Source organism: Microtus oregoni, unplaced genomic scaffold (genome assembly GCF_018167655.1).
Source record: "Microtus oregoni isolate MIOR12 unplaced genomic scaffold, Mior012 000001F_ref0000356, whole genome shotgun sequence".
In the NCBI taxonomy this organism is placed as follows: domain Eukaryota; kingdom Metazoa; phylum Chordata; class Mammalia; order Rodentia; family Cricetidae; genus Microtus; species Microtus oregoni.
In genome coordinates this window covers 17,205,616-17,230,093 of record NW_024543060.1, presented here as the reverse complement: position 1 = coordinate 17,230,093, position 24,478 = coordinate 17,205,616, and positions in this window count along the sequence as shown.

Here is a 24,478-nt window from a genome sequence, read left to right as displayed (position 1 = left end):
ATGATAGAGATTTAGAGTGTATTCATTTTCATATCTTTAATGTTATCCCCGTTTGCGTGTGCATCCATGTGTGTTTATGTTGTATGAGTGTATGTGTTCGTGTGTGTGTGATTTTGTGTATGTAGATGCATATGGACATTTGTGTATGCATGTGTGGAGGTCAGAGGTTGACATTAGATGTCTTTCTCTGCTGTTCTCCATCTTATTTTTGAGACGCAGTCTCTCACTGAACCTGCAGATGGATGATTAAGATGGACTGGCTGCACGCTCACCGAATCTTTCTGTCTCTTTCTAGCTGACTCTGGGATTACATGTGCATACTTCCAGAGCCAGCTTTGTGTGTGGGTACTGGGTATCCGAACCAAGTGCCTCATGCTTGCTCAGCAACTAAGCCAGCCCTTCCTCCTTTCTAAAGACAATTTATACAATACACATAGTCATAGGGGGTCACTTACTAAACAGAGCCCAAGAGCACAGTATAATCACACTAATATTGAATGTTTTCTTATCTCTACTACTTTCCAGGTGCTGAACAGTATTAGACCTGGTCAAGATGTTTGAGGAACTTACAACGGGCAAAAGTTCATTTTCATAGCTGGATGTACATTTGGAAACTATTGCTATCATTTGTGATTGACATTGTTGAATACACCACACTCAAGGGACATGGCCAGACCACCCTTGGCCTCCTTCCTCTTCTCAGACCTATGAATGATGCTCTTTGTAGTGGGGTCCATGTTTTGTGCAACAAGAAAATATTTCTGAGAAGGACGGTTGGAGTCTTATTTTCTTTATGTAGTGGTGTCTTGCGTTGTTTACTTTAGAAATAGTTTCTAGTGAAAGAAAGAACTGTGCTCTAGAAGAATTGTCCCCAAGAGCCCATGTGCTGGGATAATGGTTTGTACCACTGCCTTCTGGAAAGCAAATGGGATCTTGACATGAACTCGGAAAGGGGTCAGACCACACTGACATATATTTTCTGGTTTCTAATCTTACGTTCACTACCATTGTGGACTGCATTCCACAACCCTCTGACCTAAGGTCCAGCCATCCTACAGCTTTCTATCAACTCACAGAATGGTCTCAGCACAGCACGGCTCTTGCTAAGGGGCTAGAAGACCAGTGGGTGGCCAGACCTCAATCTCTGGGCAGCAACACCCAGCCTTTCAGCTCTACTCTAAAAAGGCATTATGACATCACCACAAGCCAATCATATCCATTGTCTAAGATGGCCATTCCTAGATGATTTAAACTATGATATGGTCTTGTACCCTGGGTAACTGATAATGTTAAGTGAAAAATCCTTCACCATACTTCTTTGCTTTTTGTCATTTTAATTTGTTTACCGAGGGCAAGAAGAGGTTGGTGAAGGGCAATTAGCTTTTTTTCTGTTTTGTTTTGTTTTTTGTTTTCTTAGTTGAGCAGAGCATAAGCTAAGAAGAACATGTCTTAGTAACTAAAGCCCACCCATCCACTTAATGAAACTCGCTGACTGCTATTCATCTCATTTACTTACAGTCAATACACGGTCAGTAAGTCTTGCCCTCTCTAACCCCCAAACATTTCCTGAATTCAACTGTTTTCCTTACATCCCCAGTGTAAACATCGCCAGCATGGTTACCCCTTGCCTACACTGATGCAATAGCCCACCCAATTGTTTCCAGTCCCTTCTTGCTTCTCTAATTCCACGCTGCAGCCAGGGTAGACTTTCAGAAGAACGGCTCATACTACTTCACTTTCCCGCTTCAAGGTCAGGGCTGCTTCTCTGTGGCCATAGAGATCTTGCAGTCATGCTTGATATCTCACAGACTCATCCTTGGGCATTCCGGTAGCAAAGATTCTGATGGTCTCTCTGTCTAGAATGCTTTTCTCCTAGATCATCCCTAAACTGACGCTTTTTGTCACCCAGGTTGACCTCAAGTGTCACCTTTATTCAGGATGAGAAAAAGACGCATTGCATGCCAACTTGTATATTGACCCTCTGAGGCTAGGGTGATGTCAGTGCTGTTCCATTATCTGGAGGTCACCAAACTGTGTTTTGTACACAAGAGGCACTGAAACAGTTACTGAATATATTTATCGGTCCCAAATGTTGGATGCTTTCTTCTGGGGAGTGTTTCCAGCATGCTATGTGATGGATGAGAGACAAAAGACAAAGAGATGGGAGAATGGTTGAGTGCTTGGTTCCCAGGCAAGGAGGCTGTGAACCCCATGAATAGCCATCCCCATGCTGGAGATCCAGGGAAGCTGATGGATGACTTTGGTCTAAAAGCCTTAGAAGCAGGCGAGCTGATAAGGCAACTGTCAGTCTTAGGTGGCCACTGGTGCCGTTTCTGGAGTCCAAGCGCCGTGGAAACTGAAGTTCTGGTGTCTGCGTGCATAGGAGAGAGAGAAAAGCAGCTTCACCCTCTTACTGACCTCTTCTGTCCAGGCCTTCAGGGATTTGACAGAGGGGAATCTTCATTAAGTTCAATGACCCACATGTCAATCCCTTACAGAAACACATTGAAGACAATACCAGAAAGAATTCTTGTGCAAGCATGCGTGCGTTTGTGTGCGTGCATGCGTGCGTTTCAGAGCATTGCTTACCTTGGTGTCTTTGAGACACCACTTCTCACTGGCTTGCAATTTGTCCCATAGATGAGGCTGGCTGGAAGTGATTCCCTGGGAACTTCTGTGTCTGCCTTTCCAGAACTGGGATCACACACATGTGCTACCACACTTAGGTTTGTTTTTTTTTCTTTTTCTCTTTCTTTTCCTTCCTTCCTTCCTTTCTTTTTTTAAAACCTGGTTTGTAGGAAACAAATTCAGATCCTCAATGGATTTCCTCATGGAAAGGTGGCACTTTACTGACTGAACCATCTCTGCAGTCCCAATAGGAAGTATTCTTCACAAGCCATGTGGCTATCTCTAAACCCAGTCGCAATGACATGTACGATTAAGAGCGACCGCCTTGGTTATGACAACAGCTTTCTAACATCTCCTCCTGTGGACTCGCAGGGCCCTTTCAATCAGCAATTCATTGTAACCACGGTGCTTTTTAAAGTTATTTCATGACATCCGCACTCCAAAGCTTCAAGGTTCTGTGAGAACCTGGTTTGCAAAGTCTCATTGACCAGTAAAACGTCACAGCACTGTGAATGATTCCCTCCCTCTCTGCATTGCACGCAGGCCTCTGCACCCTGATGCAGCTCCTTGTCCTCCATCTCGACTATGAGAGATACATGGCAAAGGAGAACGGAGTTCTGTGGAAAAGCGTAACTGAAGACGGCAGGCAGACTCAACTCTTTCTCCCACCCAAGAAGCACCAGGAAGGTTTTGCTTTTCCCCTTTCTTCCCATACTCTCCTCCACCTCTCCCCATGCCTCTACTGCCAACACCATTGCTTTCTCCTCTCTTCCTTCCCCATCTCTCCTTTTCTCTATTTCTTCCTCTTTCTACCATTTAGTAAAGCATAGTATTCAGTTTTTAAAATGCACATTGAAAACACACATACAATTAATGTAACATTAGTGGAGTGTGTTTTTTCTTTTATTTTTGAAAAAAAATTGTTTAATTCTGTTTCATGTGTTAGACTGTTCGCCTGCATATGTGTGTACCATGTGTGTGCCTGGTAGGGTTGTCACAGAGGCCAGAATAGGGCATTAGGTCCCCTGAAACTGGAGTTACAGACTATTGTAAGCCCAAGTAGGTTTGTGGATTCGAAATTTCATCCTCTGTAATAGCAGCAATTGCTCTGAATCACCAAAACATCTCTCTGGCCCCATGTTTTGTTTTTTCAGAGGAGGTATTGACAATATTCATTTATCCTTAGGGGTGAGTGAATATCACTTCAGGAAAAAAAAACAGCCAACAGGTGAAAATACTCCATATATTGTTTGGTTTTGGAGTTGCCCATTTGACTCTCTAACCCGCATTACTGGTTGTAGGTAGACATCGAATCAGTTATTACCTGGGGATTCCCACCTTTAAGAAAATTCAGAGTTGTAATCATCAGAGTAGGGGTACCATTGAATAAAATGGGTCAGAAATAGCAATAGAGGGAGAAGTTAATAACCCACAGCCCCCCAAAAAATCATAGACCAAAACTGCAAACCAGGTAGCTGTTGGTTAGTATTCAAATTCCTGCCTATAACTTAATTTAAGAGAGTTTTGTAAAGATGTTACATAGTAGTCCTATCAAGTCCTGAGATTTTTAAGTTTTTAAAATAACAATGAAAAAAATTTTGAATCAGGACGTATATTCCAATATGTTCTTCTTGCTGATATTTATGGTTGTACTAAGTGATCATTCAACTGCCCTGCTTCATATAAATATTATTTTTGTGTTCTTATGGATTTTACCTTCTCAGGCTTAAGTATAAGCAATAAAACAGATTTTAATAAGAACCCCCCTTTTGAGGAACTTCTAGGGCTTTCAATGTTGTTGAGTGACAGGACAACAGAAGACAGTGTTGGATAAATGCATTTTAACACCTGTTTTGAGGTTATGGACTCTACTGGAAACCTTTAGAAGGCTGTGGCTCCTCACCCTGGCGTGGGTGGGGGACTCACCAGACATGTGAACACACAGTTTTAAGGATATTCAGAATTTGGGTGGAGGAACACCCATCCTGAAACCCGTGCTTTGGAGAACTGATTCCTTCCCAGGTGTAGGTAGGAGACGGCCCTTTCTCTGGGTCACACTTCTGCCATTGTTTTCCTCTCTTTGGGGCAATTTCCCACCCGAAGGAAGCATTGAATAAAAAAATCATGTTATATTCAATGGCAAACAGACCATTAACTTAAGAAGAAACCAGAGCTAATAACCACACCTTTCTGCCTGTTTTCATTTGACTTCTTAGGGAAATCTTTTGGCTGTGGGAATCTAGTGTTTGTAACTGTTAGATGTTTGCCATCCTTTGAACCTTGGTATTTGTGCAGCAGCTGTAAAAGGCAGGTGATAGTCATGGACAGGGACTTAATCCCCCATGCAAATTACCTTTCCTAGCGTGTTTTCTCGCGGCATTTCAGATGGACCCCAGATGGCTGGTCAATGTGAAAGGGAACAAGAAAAACTGTCGACACCAGTCTCCAAACACTGTCAGCGAGGCCCATTAACGAGCCCACGCTCCCAAATCCTCCGAAAGGGACATGGTCTGGAAGGTTTATTTTCTCTTTGGAAAAAAATAACATTTTCTTTTTTATTATGCTACTACACTTGAGAAACTGAAGGTTCTTGGTGAATATCCTAAACGAGTTTACTACTTAGAGTTTTATGTGGCGAGCTAGGACAGAACAAGTAATGTAGTAAATCATTATGTATTCTTTCCCCTCTTAGAATGATTCAACCACTAAACTCTAAAGCTGCCTTTAAAAAAAAAAATCACAAATAAGAGGAACAGGACTCAGCATTCAGAACCCAGATGTTTAGTTCTCTTTCCTTCGTCTGGCAGGCTCTCAAAGAACTAAACTTTTAAAAAGTACTTTCATCAGAGGATAGCTGAAAGGTGGAAAAATTAAAGCTCAGCTAATTGGCTTTAAGGTTAGTTAACAAAGATGTAATGAGGGGCTGGAGAGATGGCTTACCGCTCAAAAGCACTGGCTGCTCTTGCAGAGGACCTGGGTTTGGATCCCAGCACCCACTGGCTGCTCACAGGTATCTGTAACTCCAGTTTCTGGGGATCCCAATCCTTCTTCTGACCTCCTTAGGTACCACTCAAGGCACATCCTTGCAGGCAAAATGCTCATAGAGATAAAATAAAGAAATAAATAAAATAGTTTAAAAAGTGTGAGAGAAACAAACTGAAAAGTATATGGCCCTCCATTGCAATCAACCTTACCACCACCTGCACGATCACTGTTGACCTTATTAGCCATCACTAAATCTTCCCCCACAGGAAAATCTTTGGGCCTCTTGAACTCAGCAGTTAAGGGCAAGCACTGCTTCTAAGGCTGGTGTCCAACAAAGACTATGGAGAGACTTGGGATGGCCTGCATAGCTAAAACAGCTGTCTCATTTCTGCTCATTTATCCCTCCCAGACCTGTCTAATGGTCTTTGATGACTTAAGGTACCGGTAGCTCATTACTTCATTTGTTGAGTTTCCTGCTAAAAATACAGATGGGGTACCTCTTTCACAGGCTTCATAGTCCAGGATTAAGAGGTTTCAGGTGCATCTTCAGAGAGCCAGAGTTCCCAATTCCCTTTAATTGTCTTCTAAGATGTTCCTGTTCCAGCTGTCTTACAGATACCTTCAGGTTCCTGAACAAAGTTCTACTGCTGTATCAAAAAATCAGGTCTGGTCAAAACAAAACAAAACAAACACAACAACAAAAAACCCTAATGGTCTCCAAAGCCTATTTTAACCCCACCATTTTCAAGCATATTTTACAGGTCACTCCTGCTGTCTGGGCCAAGACCAACTTACAAAGGGCCCTCCAGACAGCACCAACACCTGCATCAGCTCCTGGGACTTCACCATTGGCACCAACTCTCCTGGCTCAAAAGGACACCTACCAGCTAAAATCTGTTTTATAAAGGGCACATCTGCTCTTGTGTCTCACTTACTCACCCGAGCCTCTCCTGAACAACCAGGGCACTTCTCTGTCCCATTCTTTCTGGCTATTAATGACCCTTCTCATGGCGTCACCTTAGCCCCCTGGAACCCCTTTATACAAAGAGTCTGGAATGTGCAGTTGGGGGCTTCACCCTAGCTCCCTGACATCCATTTTGGAATGTTGGGAAGAAAAGTCCATTTCAGGCCACCTTCCCTGGGAGTTGCCTCAGTCCAAACTCCACCTCCCAGAAAGCCTGTCAAACGGTGACCCCTCCCCAGGGAAGGTCAAGACCACTCCCACAGGCTATTTAAACTGCCCCCAGAGAATGAACACATGGTCTCCCCTTTTCCCTCTCCAGCGGTCATTCCAGTTCTCCTTTCCCCCTCTCTGTGTTTTCCCAGGGACCACCCGGGAGTGCTGGCCTCCATTAAACCTGGGCATCTTTTAATTTGGTCTGATTTGGGCTATTTTATCAGCAGAGCGGTTTGTCAGTCAAGAAAAACTTAACAGGTAGTTGCTGAGAAATAAAGAGGACCTGAAAGAATTCTGGAGCAGATGTCACATGTGTAGTGTAGTGTAGCACATGTGTGGTGCAGATGTGCAGTGTAATGTAGCACACATGTGGTACAGATGTACAATGTAGTGTAGCACGTGTGTGGTGCAGATGTGCAGTGTTGTGTAGCACGTGTGTGGTACAGATGTGCAGTGTCGTGTAGCACGTGTGTGGTGCAGATGTGCAGTGTAATGTAGCCCACATGTGGTACAGATGTACAATGTAGTGTAGCACGTGTGTGGTGCAGATGTGCAGTGTTGTGTAGCACGTGTGTGGTGCAGATGTGCAGTGTAGCGTAGCACATGTGTGTTGCAGATGTGCAGTGTTGTGTAGCACGTGTGTGGTGCAGATATGCAGTGTTGTGTAGCACGTGTGTGGTGCAGATGTGCAGTGTAGCGTAGCACATGTGTGTTGCAGATGTGCAGTGTGGCATAGCACGTGTGTGGTGCAGATGTGCAGTGTGGCATAGCACGTGTGTGGTGCAGATGTGCAGTGTAGCGTAGCACGTGTGTGGTGCAGTTGTGCAGTGTGGTGTAGCACGTGTGTGGTGCAGATGTGCAGTGTAGTGTAGCACGTGTGTGGTGCAGTTGTGCAGTGTGGTGTAGCACGTGTGTGGTGCAGATGTGCAATGTAGTGTAGCACGTGTGTGGTGCAGTTGTGCAGTGTGGTGTAGCACGTGTGTGGTGCAGATGTGCAGTGTAGTGTAGCACGTGTGTGGTGCAGATGTGCAGTGTAGTGTAGCACGTGTGTGGTGCAGTTGTGCAGTGTAGTGTAGCACGTGTGTGGTGCAGATGTGCAGTATAGTGGGAGCTCATTGCATGTCAGGCTGCATGGCAAACAGTCACTCTTAAGCTGATGGTAGGTTGAGGATAAAATATGGATTTGCTACATGCTTGCTTCTTTATTTCTGACTAGGGACTTCAAGTGTGGGACATATTGACTATATTAATATCATTTATTAGATGGCAATTTAAAAAGTCAGCTAACAAGAAAGTTCTGTAAGTAGGATCAAAAGCTGTCTTAAATTTATTAAAGCTATCATACTATGACTAACTGGATTAGCAAGGCTGATGTGAGAAATAAATGAGAAATTTTTATATATTTGTGTGCAAGTTGCAAAATAGAGAAAAATCAACATATCCTAGAAAATGTTGCTGTAACTGCAGGTTTAATTTTACCGGTGGTTATGGTTCTCATAGTTTCCTGTGTTGGAGTTTATGGTTTGGGAATGAGTGACCACAGAATTAGCAATTATCCTGTAATTTTGAAAGTGTGGTTAAATTTGTTTCTGTTAGCCTCACGCTTTCCACTTGTATAAAACTGACGGCACCAGATATTTGGGTAAAATGGATCAATCTTAAGTCTCCTACTTTTCGAGGGCAGTGAACTTAATGATTTATTAAACTTCATATCCTTATAAAAGGGGGTGGTTGATATTTGTATTTCAAAAGAATTATGTTGACTAATCCCCAATATCTTACAACATTGAAATTTGGGGAGAATGAATTAATGTTTTCAAATGTTTGAGTAAGAGTCTTCTGATCATTCTCTCAATCTATGGTCCATGGTGTCTTAAAATAAAGAGCCAGAAGTCCCCAAGAATTATTATTATATTATTAATAGCATTAAGTGCACACTCTTGCAATGTCCCATTTTTTTTTGTTCTAATTCCTCAGGCTAGGAACATTGCAGTCATTTCATTATATCTTGACATTGCTGGTTGAAGAATAGGTAGCCAAAGGAAATTTTGCCTATGCGGAAGTTCAAGTTAGTGCCAGTTAAGGAAATCTGGATTCAGCGTCATAGGAAATGACCACTAGGCCATTTTCTCACTCACATGTGTCCTGGTTTCCTCAAGGGTGTGACGGTAGAAGTGGGAGGTGCTGGAGGAGCAGGAGAAGGTGGATTCTCTACCCATTTCCAAATTGTGGTTTTTTTTTTTTCTTTTTTTGATTTTCGAGACAGGGTTTCTCCAGAGCTTTTGGTTCCTGTCCTGGAACTAGCTGGAACTAGACCAGGCTGGTTTCGAACTCACAGAGATCTGCCTGCCTCTGCCTCCTGAGTGCTGGGATGAAAGGCGTGCGCCACCACCGCCTTGCCTCCAAATTGTGGTTCTTGTTGGAATGCATCGCTACTGGTCTGAGCTACCCGCGGATGATGTCAGGTAGGTGTATGCGTTGATGACCTTTAATAAAACCTCAAAAGAAGACAGTCAGGGCTTGGATGAAGTGAGCAGGCCCAGCTATGTGTGTCTTCTTCCTGCCTGCATGGAGTAAACAGGCTTTGGAAGAATCCGATGGGCTCTGTTCAGGGGAGTTTGAGCTTGAAACAGAAGGAGACAGAGTAGATGCACACTCACCTGAGCCACAGGGAAGATGGAGTCATTTCCGTTCCCTCTATTGAGAATGGAAGACCTAGACCCCCAAGGACTGACTTGGATCTCCCAACATTTCTCTGTTCAGCATCTCAAATGTACCTGTTCTTTGGGCAATGGGGAAGTAGCTTGTTTCAACTTAAGAGTGAAAAAGTTCATTTTTTCCCCCTGACTTTCAATATATATATATAACATATAGTGATTAAAATATTTGTACGATACAGGAAAATGTAAAGCAGATAAGAATGATTTGGAATGAAATAAGTATAACATCATTTTAGAATTCTTTCCCCTAAATAAAGTGATGAATAAATCCTTAAAAATGAGATCATCGTGCAAGTATTTCTCAACCTTTTAGTTTTCTTATTAATTGATTGGAATCAATATAACATATCTCCAGAGAGTTTTTAGATGGTTCACAGAATAGATATATTTATCAAATATATCAACATACACATTATATAACTGTGCGCAGTGCATTGGAATTTAAGCTAATTCAATGATAAATTTTGTCAATAAATCTTTGTGAGCCTTCCTGAAGATTTCTGATGGTTGATTTTCCATTGCAATCACATTTTAAGGTCTATGATCAGACAAAATTGCTCTTGAAAATTTTTTGAGGACTGGCATTTAAAACAGCATGACCACGCATGCACACAGTGCTTACAGGAACAGTGGTAAAGCGCAATGGAGGCCACATCTGGCCTCTCTCAAAAGCCTTTGTGACAGAATGTCCTCGACTGCTAGCCTGCCCTGTGGTCACCGGTGAATTGTTAAGTAGACAAGCTGGAGCAAGACATTTCATTTGGAAAAAGCCTCACACTGGGTGAGGTCACCCTGGAGACAGGTGGATTTACCCTGGAGAGCTGTGAATTTGCTGGGTGGTGACAGTAATGAAGTGAAGTCCAATTTGATAAAAAGTCCCATTCTTTACTTCTCTTTCCCTGGCCTCAGCAGGAAAGAGGAGGAAGCCAGTTTCCAGAGCTGATTGACAGACTGCCCCCAGGCTTGTATAATGCTCATTCTGGAACCTGCAGTGCCCTTTATTTTCCGCTTCCTGTTTCTGTCCTTTGCTCAGGATGGTGACAAACATCTCAAATCTCCATCTTGGCATCTGTCAACAAAGGCAGCATAGCTGTGGAGAGAAGTTACCAGCTTAGCAAATTTCTGGGTGCTAAACACCCCCATTGAACAACCTATCAAACTAGAAGAAACGATTGTATTCCAATGACCAGTAAGGAAGCCTTGGTTAAATTCAGTGGGGAGAATCTTTCTTTCTCCTGTGATGGCCTCCTGAGCTTCCCTAGGTGTGGCCAGGCTAAGGCAGCAACCTGGTGACTCAGAACAGCGGCATCAAGGAGAAACCGAGGAGCAGAAACTGTGAAGCATCAGCGTGAAGGATTTTCCGAGCAGGGCTAGCGTAGGTCAGGCCTTTTCCCATCCAAACTCGGTTGCTATCAGATTGGTCCCTAAGGTCCATTGGGACCAAGTCCAAGATGGCAGAGACGTTGGTAAAATATTGAATACCTGCTCTTCTAACCTTTCTTCCCGCTTTCCTGATGGGCTCCCTGAGGTTTTCGAAGCATATTCATTGTTTACTAATTTTTTTTTTCTTTCCAAAGAACTTGACAGGCTTATTGCTCTCATAGCTAGCAGAAGCTGGGGCTCAAGAAGCTGGTGAGTCAGGTGAGGACGGCACACCTGACTCACCCTGAAATTTCACCAGGTGAAAGGGGCTGATCTTCCTGGGAAAAGGTGGCCACTTTCCCTTTTCACAGAGTGGTAGTTTGCTGGAGAAAGCGAACTAAGGGTAGAATAGATAAAGGTTCATTTCAGCTTACAAATCATGGTCCTTAAAAATGTCACGCTTGTGCAATATAAGGGCTTTCAGTGTACATGCAAGTGAAGGCAAGAATACAAGAAGCCAAGATTACATAAAACAATGACTCAAATTGATAGGAAGATATGTTTTTCCTTCTTTTAGTTCTCTTCTTTTACGTGTTCTTGGATTTTAATTCATATGTCTGGAATGGTAGAGCAAGTTACTCTGGAGTTTACTTTTTACTATCTGGGTTTTTTGTTGTTTGTTTAATCCAGACCTTCAGTATTACTGTTCAAGTGTTCTATAATGCTGGCAGCATGTACTTTTCATCCACTTAGAAGCAGTGCCCTTGAAATGCATTTTAATTTGTAGGTAATCAAACTAGACACAGTCAACAATCCCCCATCCGTTTCCCTGGAGTTTCACTGAGCTCAGTAAGAAAGGAGGTTTGAGAATCACAAACTGTGGTGAGAAGTTACTTGTTAAACATACACATGTTGAATTCCAGGCTGGCTACAAGTGTTCTGGGAAGACAGAGTCTACAAAGGACAGCTGAAAAATCCAACATGCTGCAGCAACACAGGGCAGGTGTGGGATGCTGCCTGCCGATGCCCTCTACCCAGGGTTGGAGGACTCGCTGCGCTGAGCCTCTGGAGATGGGTGATCCCCAGGTTGAAGCCTAAATGCAAGAATCCCAAAGGGTTGCCTTTTCTGATGGGTTTTTGTATCAAGTTCCAAGACAGTGTGATTTTCTCAATTATCCTCACTTGTTTCCTCAAGTTCAAAGTTGTGGAGAAATTCTCTCCATGACTAGAGGGAAACGGACAGACTTAGGTGTGAGGTGTCAGGGTCATCTGTAGAGAAACTTGCAGCATATGGGGGAGCAATTTGTGTTTCTTGTCCGATATAGTTTGGATAGTTTGGTGTTAGCTGCAGGCAGTCTAGCTCAGTATAGATCCTACCCTGGGCCAGATGTGTCACATCTGCTTGAATGACAAGTCACAGTTTGACATTTGTTTGTATTGATCGTTCCATCATGAAGCTAATTATTTCCGAGACGCTGAAGTCAGGGTTTGGTGCCAGTTCACTTAGGAGTGTGACTCGTTCACTAGAGACCAGAGGTTTTTTGATCACTCCTTAAGAGTGGAATCTTTCAGCCAGGCACACATTTCTGGGCAATTTTCCCACTTTAGAAAACAGACCAATGTGAATGTTTGCTGGTGCCCTTGGTGCCTAACTAAAGGTTTTTCTCCTAAGACAGGGCATGAAGCCTCCTTGGGGGGAGATAGGCTAACTGAAGTGGAAAATTCCTCTCCACGTTTGTCCGTGAGCAGAACCTGCTCGCAGTAGCGCTGCATGGAAAGAACCTGGCAGTGCTGAGGGATGTCATGGGATGTGAGTCTGTGAACTTATGTTTGTGTTTACTGCAGGGATGATGTTGTTAAGGATGTGGTCGCCGGCATCCCACAGTGTTTCCTTTACAGAGATCTGCTGAAGAAGTTTTTCTCTTCCCTCAGGACTCTGATGAACCACATCTCTCCTGAGCACTGCAGAGTTAGGCTTTTAAATTCTATACATTGTGGATTATTTCTATGGGTGCCCTAGTGGGAGGAGTTCCCAAGCCTTTTTGGTATTACTCGAATTATCTGCAGATTTTAATGCAAATTCCCAGGAATATTCCCAAGAACAATTTCATCAGGGTTTCATAAAGAGGATCAGTGTGTTTTCAAGTCATCTCCATGGTGTCCAAGCGCAGCCAGGACGACTACAGCCACTGTGGTGATGTCTTGCTGCATCTGTTATGGATTTTTTCTTTCCCTTATCCAGCTGCCTAAGTGTTAATTCTTCATGTCTATGTTAACCCTGTATGTTCAAGTTGTTGTCATTTGCTTTCTGTTGCTGGGACAAATACCAAGACCAAAAGCAACGTGCGGAGGGAAGGTTCTATTTCCCTTACACTTCCAGGTCAGAGTTTATCCCTGCAGGAAGTCAGGGCAGAAATATGAGGCAGGAACCATGGAGGAACACTTCTCACCACCTCCTTCTCTGGCTCTTTCTCAGGGTTATGCTTAGGAAGCTTTCTTATATAGCCCAGGACTGTTTGTCTAGGGAATAGAGCCACCCATAGTGAGCTATGTCCTCTGGAATCAATGAGTGGTTATGAAGTTCTCCATAGACATGTCCATATGACAATCTGACACAGGCAACCCTCAAATGTGGCTTTCCTCTCAGATGACTCTAGGCTGTGTCAAATTGACAATAAAGTTATTGGTGTGTGTGTGTGTGTGTGTGTGTGTGTGTACATAGCAATTTTATAATAATTAAATAAATGGTTAGGAATAGTGACCTTTAAAAATAGAATTTGGTTATTATCCTATTTTTCTTGTGGTATAAGTGCTAGCCTGGGTCTTCCAAGTGAAAGAGGAGGCCAGATGTGCAAGAAATACACCAGAGAGGCCTGGGAGGGGAACTGAGGAGAGTTGAGGTTGGTGGTGGCTGAGGGAGCTCTCGGGATAGGCATGGGCACTTGTCTGGCTTGTCTGGCCTTTGGAGGGAGACATGGAAGTAGCGGAAGTAGCGAGTGCAGGTGAAGAGGCTTAGAGGGAATTGCAGCTGCAGGTCAGCATAGCACCTGGCTGTCAGGCCGCAATGCTCCCACTGCTGACAGGAGAAGCATATTGTTAGGACCTTCCGAATGTTTTTACCTCCCCGAGTCTGCTTAAGGGTTGTGAGGGATGAGGCTGTGTGACAGGAAAGGAAAGAAAGCTACAAAGTCAAGAGAGTGGTGAAGGGGGAAAGATGGGTGAAGGCAACACAGCAATCGTCAATGGAAATCAGTTCTGGTTCACCAACAGATCAAGAGAGGGACTCCGGATGGAGACTGGGTAAAGAGTGAGTTAAATCTGGGCCCAGAGAGAAAGGAACTGTGTTGTTCAGAGTTCGAGAGAGAGAATCAGACTGAAGCGTGGGTGTTATTTGTTTCTAAAGAATGGAGATAGTAAAATGTCAATCTGGGTTAGTACCTCATCTCCACAAATCCAGCAAGGTTCACGGGAATTCAATGCTAACAAACACACAGCATTTTTTAGCATAGTGACTTACCTTTCTGGGTCCAGAAAGATTTTCAATCTACTGAAGCAGGGGACCCTAACAAAAGACTTTAATAAGAAAATAAGAAATAAGAAAAAATTTGAGGGTGAGTGTAGAAGCAATTTTACCTTGGTTTTTTTTTGTTTGTTCTTAAGCTCCTCAGTTCATGCTGATGAGAAGTCCTGGGTTAATTGCTTGATGGTACCAAACCTATTAACAGAAGAACACGAAGGACTTGTGGATAAGATGTCCGTTTGCTTACGTAAACATTAGAATAATCTGAAGGCATGCCATTGCACGGGGTGCTTCACAGTGCTAAGATTCTAACATTGAAATAGCTCATGAAAGTTGTATCTTCCGTCTCACTCGGTTTGCATCAAAGATTATCATAAAAACATTATCTGCTATGCCACACCAAAATTATGGGAAGAATGATTTCCTTTTCCCTCCTCACAGTCTTTGCCTGTAGGTAAGGTTTGAAAATGAAAATGGGTTTCTCATTCTTCACATGCTCACGGATACAGGAAGCAGAAATACGAAGATCAGAGCCAAACATAGCCATCCCTCAGCATCCACATGAAATTCTTCCTGGACCCTCACAACTAAGCAAATCCAAAGGTGCTCAATACACTATATAGATTGATAGAGTATTTGGATATAATTTGTTCATATACTCTTGTGCACCGTGAGTCATTTCTAGACTGCTTATAATGTCTGAAATAATATAATGTAAAGAGTTTCTCTGCTGCTTCATTTGTTGAATAACAAGAAAAGAGTATATACATACATACACACATATACACATATGTATATATATATACATATATATTTATATACACATACTAATACAGATTCTCCTTTTCTGTAATAGGGATTGGACTCAGGACCTGACTCATGCTAAGCAAATGTTCTAATGATGTACCTCTGCAGCTTTCAATTTATTTTTTCATTTTAGGACAGTGTCTTGCTCAGCTGCCCAGGCAGTCCTTGAATTTGTCACCCTCATGCCTCAACCTCCTGAGTAGCTGGGACCAGAGACTTTTCCCAGACAATAAATCGAAATAAAAATTCCCTATATACTAAGTTGAATCTGCATCTGGGGAAGTCACAGATGTAGAGGGCCGATGGAACCGTGTTAAGGATTTACTTCAAAGATCCCCATGTCTTGAGTTCTGAGGGCCACTGGCATACATCTGTCATGGAACAGGGCGACTAATGGTATTCCTGAGACATCTCAGCTCAGACCCATCCTCCTGAGAATGGGGAGGCCTGGACGTGTGTGTGTGTGTGTGTGTGTGTGTGTGTGTGTGTGTGTGTGTGTGAGAGAGAGAGAGAGAGAGAGAGAGAGAGAGAGAGAGAGAGAAAGAGAGAGAATGTGTGTCTAGAGAGAAGGGATGCAATATGCTGAGAGACGGGCCACATGAAGACTGACAATTTGGACAGGACAGAGGCTCAGCCTAGCCATTTCAGTTCACATCACCCCAGTTTCATCTGCTTTTGGGGTGGGGGTTCCTATACTGAGTCAGAGGATGCTTTCCCCATTTCCCTGAAGAGTTCTTACAAAGAATAGAATAATCACCCTTGTCCCCAAATGTCCTAGACTAAGTAGCAAAGTAGACTTTGCAAACTAACCTTGTGTTCATAAAACAAGAACTGTTTCAGGCTGAGGTCAGCGAGAGATGTAACCAAGTAACGGGGGCAGAGAGCAGGCCAAGGGACAGCCATTGCTGGCTCTGATGGCGGATGAAGCAGCGCTCAGTCACCAAATGCCAGCAGACCCTTAGCAGTTGAAAAAAAAGCGAAAGGGAAATTCTCTCCACGGAGTTTCCAGAAAGAGATGTCGTTGTGCCGGCACCTGGATTGTGCCGTCATGCTGATTTACAGAACCCCAAGATAAACACTGTGTTCTTTGTAAGCTACAAAGAACTTGGTAATTTGTTATGGTAGCTCAGTTGCAGGGAGCCAGCATACCCCACCCATCACCCAAGTGTGCGCAAGCCACGTGTGGAAAGAAGAGACATGATGCTTTATTTGTGTTTGTTTCAGTTTTTTTTAAAAGCCTTTCCCTCTGAGGTTATGTTAGGGTCACAGAACAACGGGGCCGGGGGGGGGGACACAGCACTTTCTTTCTGTTATAACAGAAATATCACACGTAATCGTAGTCGAATGTTCAATACTAAGAGATTGGTGACAATGCATACAGTACGAAGCTGAAGGCTTGACGTGGCTTCTATTAGCTCCAATACCAAAGACTCTGCTTTCTGTCCCAGGACCCCCTTGGCATTTAGTTGTCACCTCTCTTCAGTCGCTGTCTGTTGTGGCCCTGGCATTTCTGAAGACCACTGTTAACAGTTCATGCACTGTAGTTGGGAGGAATTCCTCAGAGAAGATGTGTCTGTCTTTCTCAGGGCATCCTGTCCAGGTGTTTTGTGCAAACCTGCTTTATTAACCCTGGTGCTAGCTTTCTCCAGTGCCAGTCCAATGCCACAAGGTTCACTCTAAGCTTCCCCTTTCTCTTACGCTTACACCTTGTTACATTGTGAGGGCCTGGGCAATCATCGTTGATAATAGGCTTGAGTATTGGCTTAAACTTATTATGCAGATGAAATTGTTTCATTGTTGTGAGCTCATATTCCTGTGAGGTACAACTTTTAAAATGAGGGCATAGTGCATGTTTGTTGTGTTTTGTCTTGCAGGATTCTTATCTATCTATCTATCTATCTATCTATCTATCTATCTATCTATCTATCTGCCTGTCTGTTTATCTATCTACCTATCTATCATCTCTCTATATAGAGAGGTGATATCTATATCTATTCTGTCTCTCTCGCTTCCCTCTTTTCACTTTAGCTACTAAGGAAATACAAAAATGGTTGTTGAAGCCTGACAGCAGATATGACCCATATGCTAAGCAGCAGAAAGCAATAAGGAAAGTCCTCTGACTCACAGCATAGCAAAGAACACACCTTGCTGAGTTAGAGCAGATGGCTTCCAGTCTGAAAAGGCGTGTGGGTGGCAAATGGTTTTTAGGAAGCAGGTTTCACTTTCTTCGGTGGTGTAGCCACTGGCAAACTGTTCATGCTCTAGACAATAACTCCTACACACGCTCATTATACTAGTAACATGGAATAAACTCAATGGATCAAAACAAAACAAGCAGACATGAAAGGGGGGCTAGTCGAGAAGAAGTGGGGAGGGGAACAAGAGGGTAATGTAACTCATATTGTTGATGAATGGCGGGCTGGGTTCCGCCACCCCAGCTCCCAGCCACCCGCACAGCTAGCTTTATACCCGAAATAATTACATGGAAACTGTATTCTTTTAAACACTGTTTGGCCCACTAGTGCCAGCCTCTTATTGGCTAGCTCTTATATATTGATCTAACCCATTTCTAATATTCTGTGTAGCACCACGAGCTGGCTTACCAGGAAAGACCTTAACCTGCGTCTTTCTGGAGTGGGAGAATCATGGCGACTCCCTGACTCAGCTTCTTTCTCCCAGCATTCTGTTCTGTTTACTCCACCTACCTAATTTTCTGTCCTATCAGGCCAAGCAGTTTTCTTTATTAGTTAACCAATGAAAGCAACAGATAAGATACAAGACCCACCTCCATCAGAATATGACCTTAATATATTATTGTATGCACATTTGTGAAAATGTTAAAAAAATGATGCTAAATTTAACCAAATGTCAATATGATTGGCTAGTATAACAAAAGTTATTAAAGGAAAAATAAATGAAATTAAGTAAAAGAAAAAGTTTTTTTTTTAAAAAGATCAAAATAGAAGGGTTTCTTTTGGTTTGCACTGTGGTCTATTTCTGTTTTGACTTTTGATTTCTCCTCTTGAGGACTTAGTTTTACCAGCTTACATTTTGGCTTTCATATATTCTATAGCTCTAGGTCCTTTTGGTATTTTAGGAAGCCCCTCGCCTGCTTGTTTTTGAAGGGTTATTGACTTTCGATGTTGATGGTTTTCAGCTCTTCCATGCTGGCTTGGTTTTGGACACTCATACAGCTTTCTTCACTGGAGCTTTTCTCCTGTCATCTTCATCCTCATCATCCTCTACACAGCATCAAGTTTTTCTCTTCTCTGTGAACTCAGGACAGGGTCACCTTTGGGATGGACTTCAGAGCTTTATGTTCTCCCCCTTCATCTCACCTTGGTACTTCCTTCTCAGACACTAAGTCTGTACACTCATACACCCAGGCTGTATTCCCTTCTTCAACTTTGAGCCCATAGATGGTGTGATTCCAAAGCCCCAGAGAGAGACCATTGTCTGTACAGACATTGTCAAAGTTGCCAGTGTTGACTTAACTGGACAGTCTACGGTTGGAATCCATTGTCTCTGCCTCAGTGGTGAAAAGTGTATCTTTTACCCTGGTTTATAAACTGACCATTCTTGGCTTATTATCTTCCTAAAGTGACATTTACTTTGCAATGAAAAAGATAATTCTAAGGCCTCAGGAGCCTCATGTCTGTGTCCACTGACCTGGTGTTGTGATATGCACTTAGGTAGAGGTAGCTGAATACTACATCAGTGAACAGTTGTATAGGGCCGAATCATGCCTACATCACACATAGACTTCAGTCACTTGCTTTCTTTCTAACTGCTCAATATTTCACCTTCAGTTTTGATGGCTTCTATATCAAATTATAAGATGAATTACAATGCATTCACTTTTAAGAAACCAAAAAACGAAAAAAAGAAAGAAAGAAAGAGTAGTTGGGTGTGGTGGCACACACCTTTAATTCCAGCACTTGGGAGGCAAGCAAATCTCTGTGAGTTCAAGGGCAACCTGGTCTACAGAGTGAGTTAGAGGACAGTCAAAGATACACAGAGACACCCTGGCTCAAAAAACAAAAACAAAAACAAAACTAAAAACAACAATAAAATTAAAAGAAATAGAGTAAAAAATATTAAACTTACATAAAGATAGAGAATATGGATCCTGTATGTTATTGTGTTGTCTTTGACTTATTTGACTGCTGAGGAAGGAGCAGCAGTTGCTAAAAGATATTTTATTATAAATGTTTCTGAATTAGTATATATTTTGAAAATGCCTTGACTTCAAAATTACTTTGCAGAAGAGGTTTTGCTTTTGTTTCCACAGGAAATGAGAGGCTGTGGATTCATTATGGGTTAAGAAAAATGAGGTTTGGTCAAGGAAGGCTGCCTGAAAAATATTCAATGGGAGCAGATAACCCAGATGATCCAATGTTTCAGCACATCTGTTGCAGTTTCCTTTGAGTTTTACATCCAGAACATCTTCAGGACTGCTGGCTGAGATGATCCAGGCTCACAGAATACTTGCTCATAATCCTAAATTCTCTTTAGGTCCTCATAAGATTATCAGCATCCCCAATTATCAAGAAGTAGCCTAGAAAACTATATCCACATTCCCAAAAAAATGGATTATAGATTTTTGTCTGTTTAGAGTGTTGGTTACAAGTTGTTATTGATAATGGTCAGGAAAAAAGCTAAACAAAGGAGTTTAGATTGAGAATTCTTGTATAGGAAAGAAAAAGGGGAGAAGTTCTGTGGGATAATGCTCTTGTACCCTGTAAAGATTTGTCACTTGTATTGGCTTAATAAAACACCAAATGACTAGTAGCCAGGCAGAAAGTATAGATGGGGTGACCAGACTAGGGGAATTCTGGAAAGAGGAAAGTCTCAGTGTATAGTCACTACCCAGATGCAGAAGAAGCAAGATGGAAATTCTGCACTGAGAATAGGTACTAAACCACGTGGATAAACATAGATAAGAATTGTGGGTTAATTTAGGTTGTAAGAGTTAGTTAATAATCAACCTGAGCTATTAGGCCAAACAGTTTATAATTAATATAAGCCTCTGTGTGTTTCTTTGGGACTGAACAGCTGTGGGACCAGGTGGGACAGAAACTTCTGTCTACAAATTATGAATGTATGTATACATATACACATGTATGTATGTATAAATGTATGTGTGTATGTATGATTGATGGATCAATCTATCCATTTGTACATCTTCTTAGATGTGTGTGCATATGTATATGTAAGGAGGCCAGAGGTTAATGTCAGGTGTCTTTCTCAGTCAGCTTTCCACTTAATTTTGGAGTCAAGCCTTTCACTGAATTGGAGCTCACTGACTTAGCTACATTAGGAGATCTGCAAGCACTAGAAATTCTTTGATCTCTGACTCCCCAGTGCTAGGATTATAGCTGTGAGCTGCCAGGCCTGGTGTTTTGATGTGGGCTCTGGAGATCTAAACTTAGGAGTGCATGCTTGCTCAGCAAACATTTATTGACGGAGACATCTCCTCCACACTGGAAATTCCTCTTCTGAACAGAAAAGGTACTTTTTGTATTGACTCCAACTTTGGCTCAGAGACTGCATTTGGAAATCTGGGACCCTAATATTTTGACATGTAGCTGCTTAGGTGTGGGGAAAGCACTCATCCTATAATATTAAGAAGATTTCTGTGCAGCACACATCAGCCAGATGGTTCCAGCTTTGCATATCTAGTAATTGCTGTGTCTTTTACTCTTACTTCTAGCTAGATCACAAACTTCCTGAACACACACAAGCCTTAATCAAATCTTCATGTCCTTCAAGCTGTCTACTGTGGCCCAGCAGATGGTCTGCAGTCCCACCATGTATAATATACGGTGTATTTAGTGCAGGACTATGGGCACTGTGTCCTTGATTCACTCTTTTACCTGATGTTATTTCTTTCAGTACGAGGGATTGATCCAGGGCCTCCTTCATAAAGCTAGGCAAGTGATCAACCACTGGTGATACCTCTCACCCACTCCAAGTGTTTTTAAAAATTAGTTAATGAAGTCAGTTAGTTAGTTATAGATAGTGTTTCATGTAACCAAGGCTGGCCTCAAATATGTTGTAGAGTTAAAGGTGATGTTGAACCTTTCCCTGATCATCCTACACCTACTTTCTTAGTACTTGGCTTACAGGCTTGCACAACCATACTTGGTTTATGTGGTATTTGTGATAGAACTCAGGATTTGTGCATGCTAGGCAAGCACTCTGCCAACTGAGCTACCTCCTCAGACTATGGGCATCGTGAACCACAGATTCTGAGTTACCAAAAATGAGGCAATTCCTTCCTTTCCCTGGGAAGCATTCCTTCATTCCTGTTCCCCTTTTGCCTAGACTGCATTTTTTGGAGCTATCATCTCAGAGGAAACCTTCCTGACTTCCTTTTCTTGTCTACTGTCATTAGGAAGGTGACAGTCTTTCAACCATTGTACACAGATATAGAAAATGCTAGATCTTTTCTCAGGATAGAACTCAGAACACGAGGCTGTAGTTCTTTGATGGTTTCTTTATCCATCTCCATTACAAGTGAGATTTTGAGTACTAGATTTGGTGCCTGGACACTGTAGCATCTGGACCATATTGCCCTCAGGGAAAAGATGCTTAGTCGGTAATTAGTGAAAATATGGGTAGCATTAGTGATGGAAGAGGAGCCATGCCATGGGTGCATTGACATGTGGAGCTGTTAGAAGGGGAACAGGACACTTGAGAGAAAGTGGACAATCAATAGAATGTGTGAATTTGTCTTGCTTGTGTCTCTAGGATTTATAAAAAGAGAACCCTTCTCCAGAACCCATCTTGTATCAAGGCTTAGCAGATGCTTCAGATACCCTATATCTATTCAACCTTCAACAGTCTGTGTCATGATATGTTTTGTTGTTGTGCAGAAGAGAAGCATCTAGTATTGGGGATGAGTGTTTATAATGTCTCCATGGCTCACAGTTTATGAGTGATGGGGCCACTTTTCATCCACCTCCATTTTTCTCCCTTGTGCCTCCTGCCACATTATCTTGAGGGAGACAAATGCTTCAATCTGCTAAGTCAGTAAAAGAGTAAGTCAGAGAGTTTTGTTTAAGAAACAGAAATTAATAATTAAACTGAGATCAAACTACAACAAAGTCAGAGGCAAAAATCTACTCTTACTGCCAGTGATGCCCTGAAAAGTCTCCTGGGCGAAAGCCAACACTTCCAATAATGCTGTGCTGGTCTGATGGTTTTGCTCATTTTGTTGTTTTTGAAGCATAGATTTAGCTCAGGCTTGCCTTCAACTCACTATGTGGTCAAGGATGGCCTTGACTTACAATCCTCCTGTCTCCACTTCCTTAGTGCCAGAATTATAGGTGTACCACCATTCCTGACTAGGTTTCTTCACTCTGATACAATTGAACTTCATGAAACCTTGAAAGAGCAAAACTGGCACACACCTAGCCCTCCAGCATAACTAACTAAATCGGAAGATGTTTGTCCCTTGTGTCTAGAACATATATATGCTATTATCCTTTACTCCAAAGATTCAAAGAGTTGAGAGGTCATGATATCATCGATTTCAGTACCAGAATCCAACTGGGTAAAGACTGTCCTTTGGTTCTCTGACCTCAGTGAATGGAAAAGGTGGATATTAACTCTTTAGTGTGTGATATAACTTTTGGGTGTCTAAACATGGCATTAGGAATCTTGGCATGGAGTGATGAGCTGTTTTTAAGATTCAACTTTTTCAAATAGGTTCAGGAACTACAGTTTATGTTCTCCGTATAATTTTGACTAGGAAAGGGAAACTCTCTCAGTTCAAGGTTTTCTGATAATACTATATAGTATAGTTTTGCTTTTTAGCCAACTTTATGCTCTTGCCAAGTGAGTTATCGACAAGAACATCTTCAAAGTCCTCTTTAGAGGACACTCATTGTCCCTCACCCTAGAAATGTGAGAGGTCAAGCTGATGCCTTCCCTACTCTGTGTCCCATTCAATGGCTGTAACCCTGGGATGCAGTCATCTGATTAAAGTGTTTTATTGCATGACAGTGGCAAAAAAAAAAAAACAAAGTCAAATAACAAACAAACAAAGCTCTTTCTTACTGAAAGCTAAGACTTAATAATAGTGGGTGAGGAAGGAGAAGACAGTTAAAATAGTTTTCTGGAGGAGGAATACAAACAAATAAAGATCATTGGGTCTGCACGTGGGAGGATCTACAAGGCTTCTTTGCCTACATTGGGTTTGCAGAAGATTTATTGAGTGTGCACTGACAATGAAGGGTTACTTGTTTGCCAGAGATGGGGTTTATCTATGCATCTGGGGATCCTACTACCTCAGTTTACCATGAGCAGGCATAGGCCAACACTCCTGGCTCCAAACTCTTTAAGAAATAAAAAAGAAAGAAAACAAACAAGCAAAAATTAAACAAATATGGCGGTTTCTTTCTTGACTCATGCCCACTTAAAGAGTATCTTGGGTGATTAAATAACCAAGGGTAAAAGTCTACAAAAGTACCTAAACTTAGAAGAAAACCACAGAGCTACCTTTTTGTACAAGATACACAGAAAAACAAAGCAGCCTTCTTTCTGCACCGAGAAGGAGCAATTTCAATAGTGTGTTGGAAATGAAGTCACCTCGGTCGGCTTAGTTTTACATTTCTTTCCCCTCATGCACATAAAACCAAGAGAAACCAGCAGCCTTGCAGACTCCACCTGAGACATGTCTGTGAATGTTTTCTTTCTCTGAACTTGGTTGGATTTATTGTTACCTCGTGTGCCGTCTGCTTCTGGAAGACAAATACAAGGCATAGTTTCAAAAGTGGAAAATGTGTTGTGAACCACAGCCTTCTTATTAGGATTCTAATCCTAGGTGTTACTATCTTCATCCCTAATTATTTTTCTCCATGTTCTGTATTTCAGCTCTAGTCCTTAAGACAGTGTAGGCACATCTTCTTTAGTAGTGAGGTCACACGTTCCTTGGGTGGTTTGTGATGTTATGGATGTAAAAGGCTTCTTGTTCCACGGAGGCAGAATCATCACTCGGATGTTCTCCCAGTATAAACCAGACCTTCCCTGGAAGGCCTTTGTTCTAGTCACACCACCGGTATGTTACTGGGCACTTCGATGTCAGGAGCAGTAACATTGGCGTACCCATTCTGAGTAACTAGTTCTGTAAGATCCCCGCACAACAAACATGCATACATGTGCATGCACAAGAGCGAGAGCGAGCGAGCGAGCGAGCGAGAGAGAGAGAGAGAGAGAGAGAGCGTATGTGTGTGAGTGCTGTTTACATACTGTAAACAGTGTTGCAATCAGCAG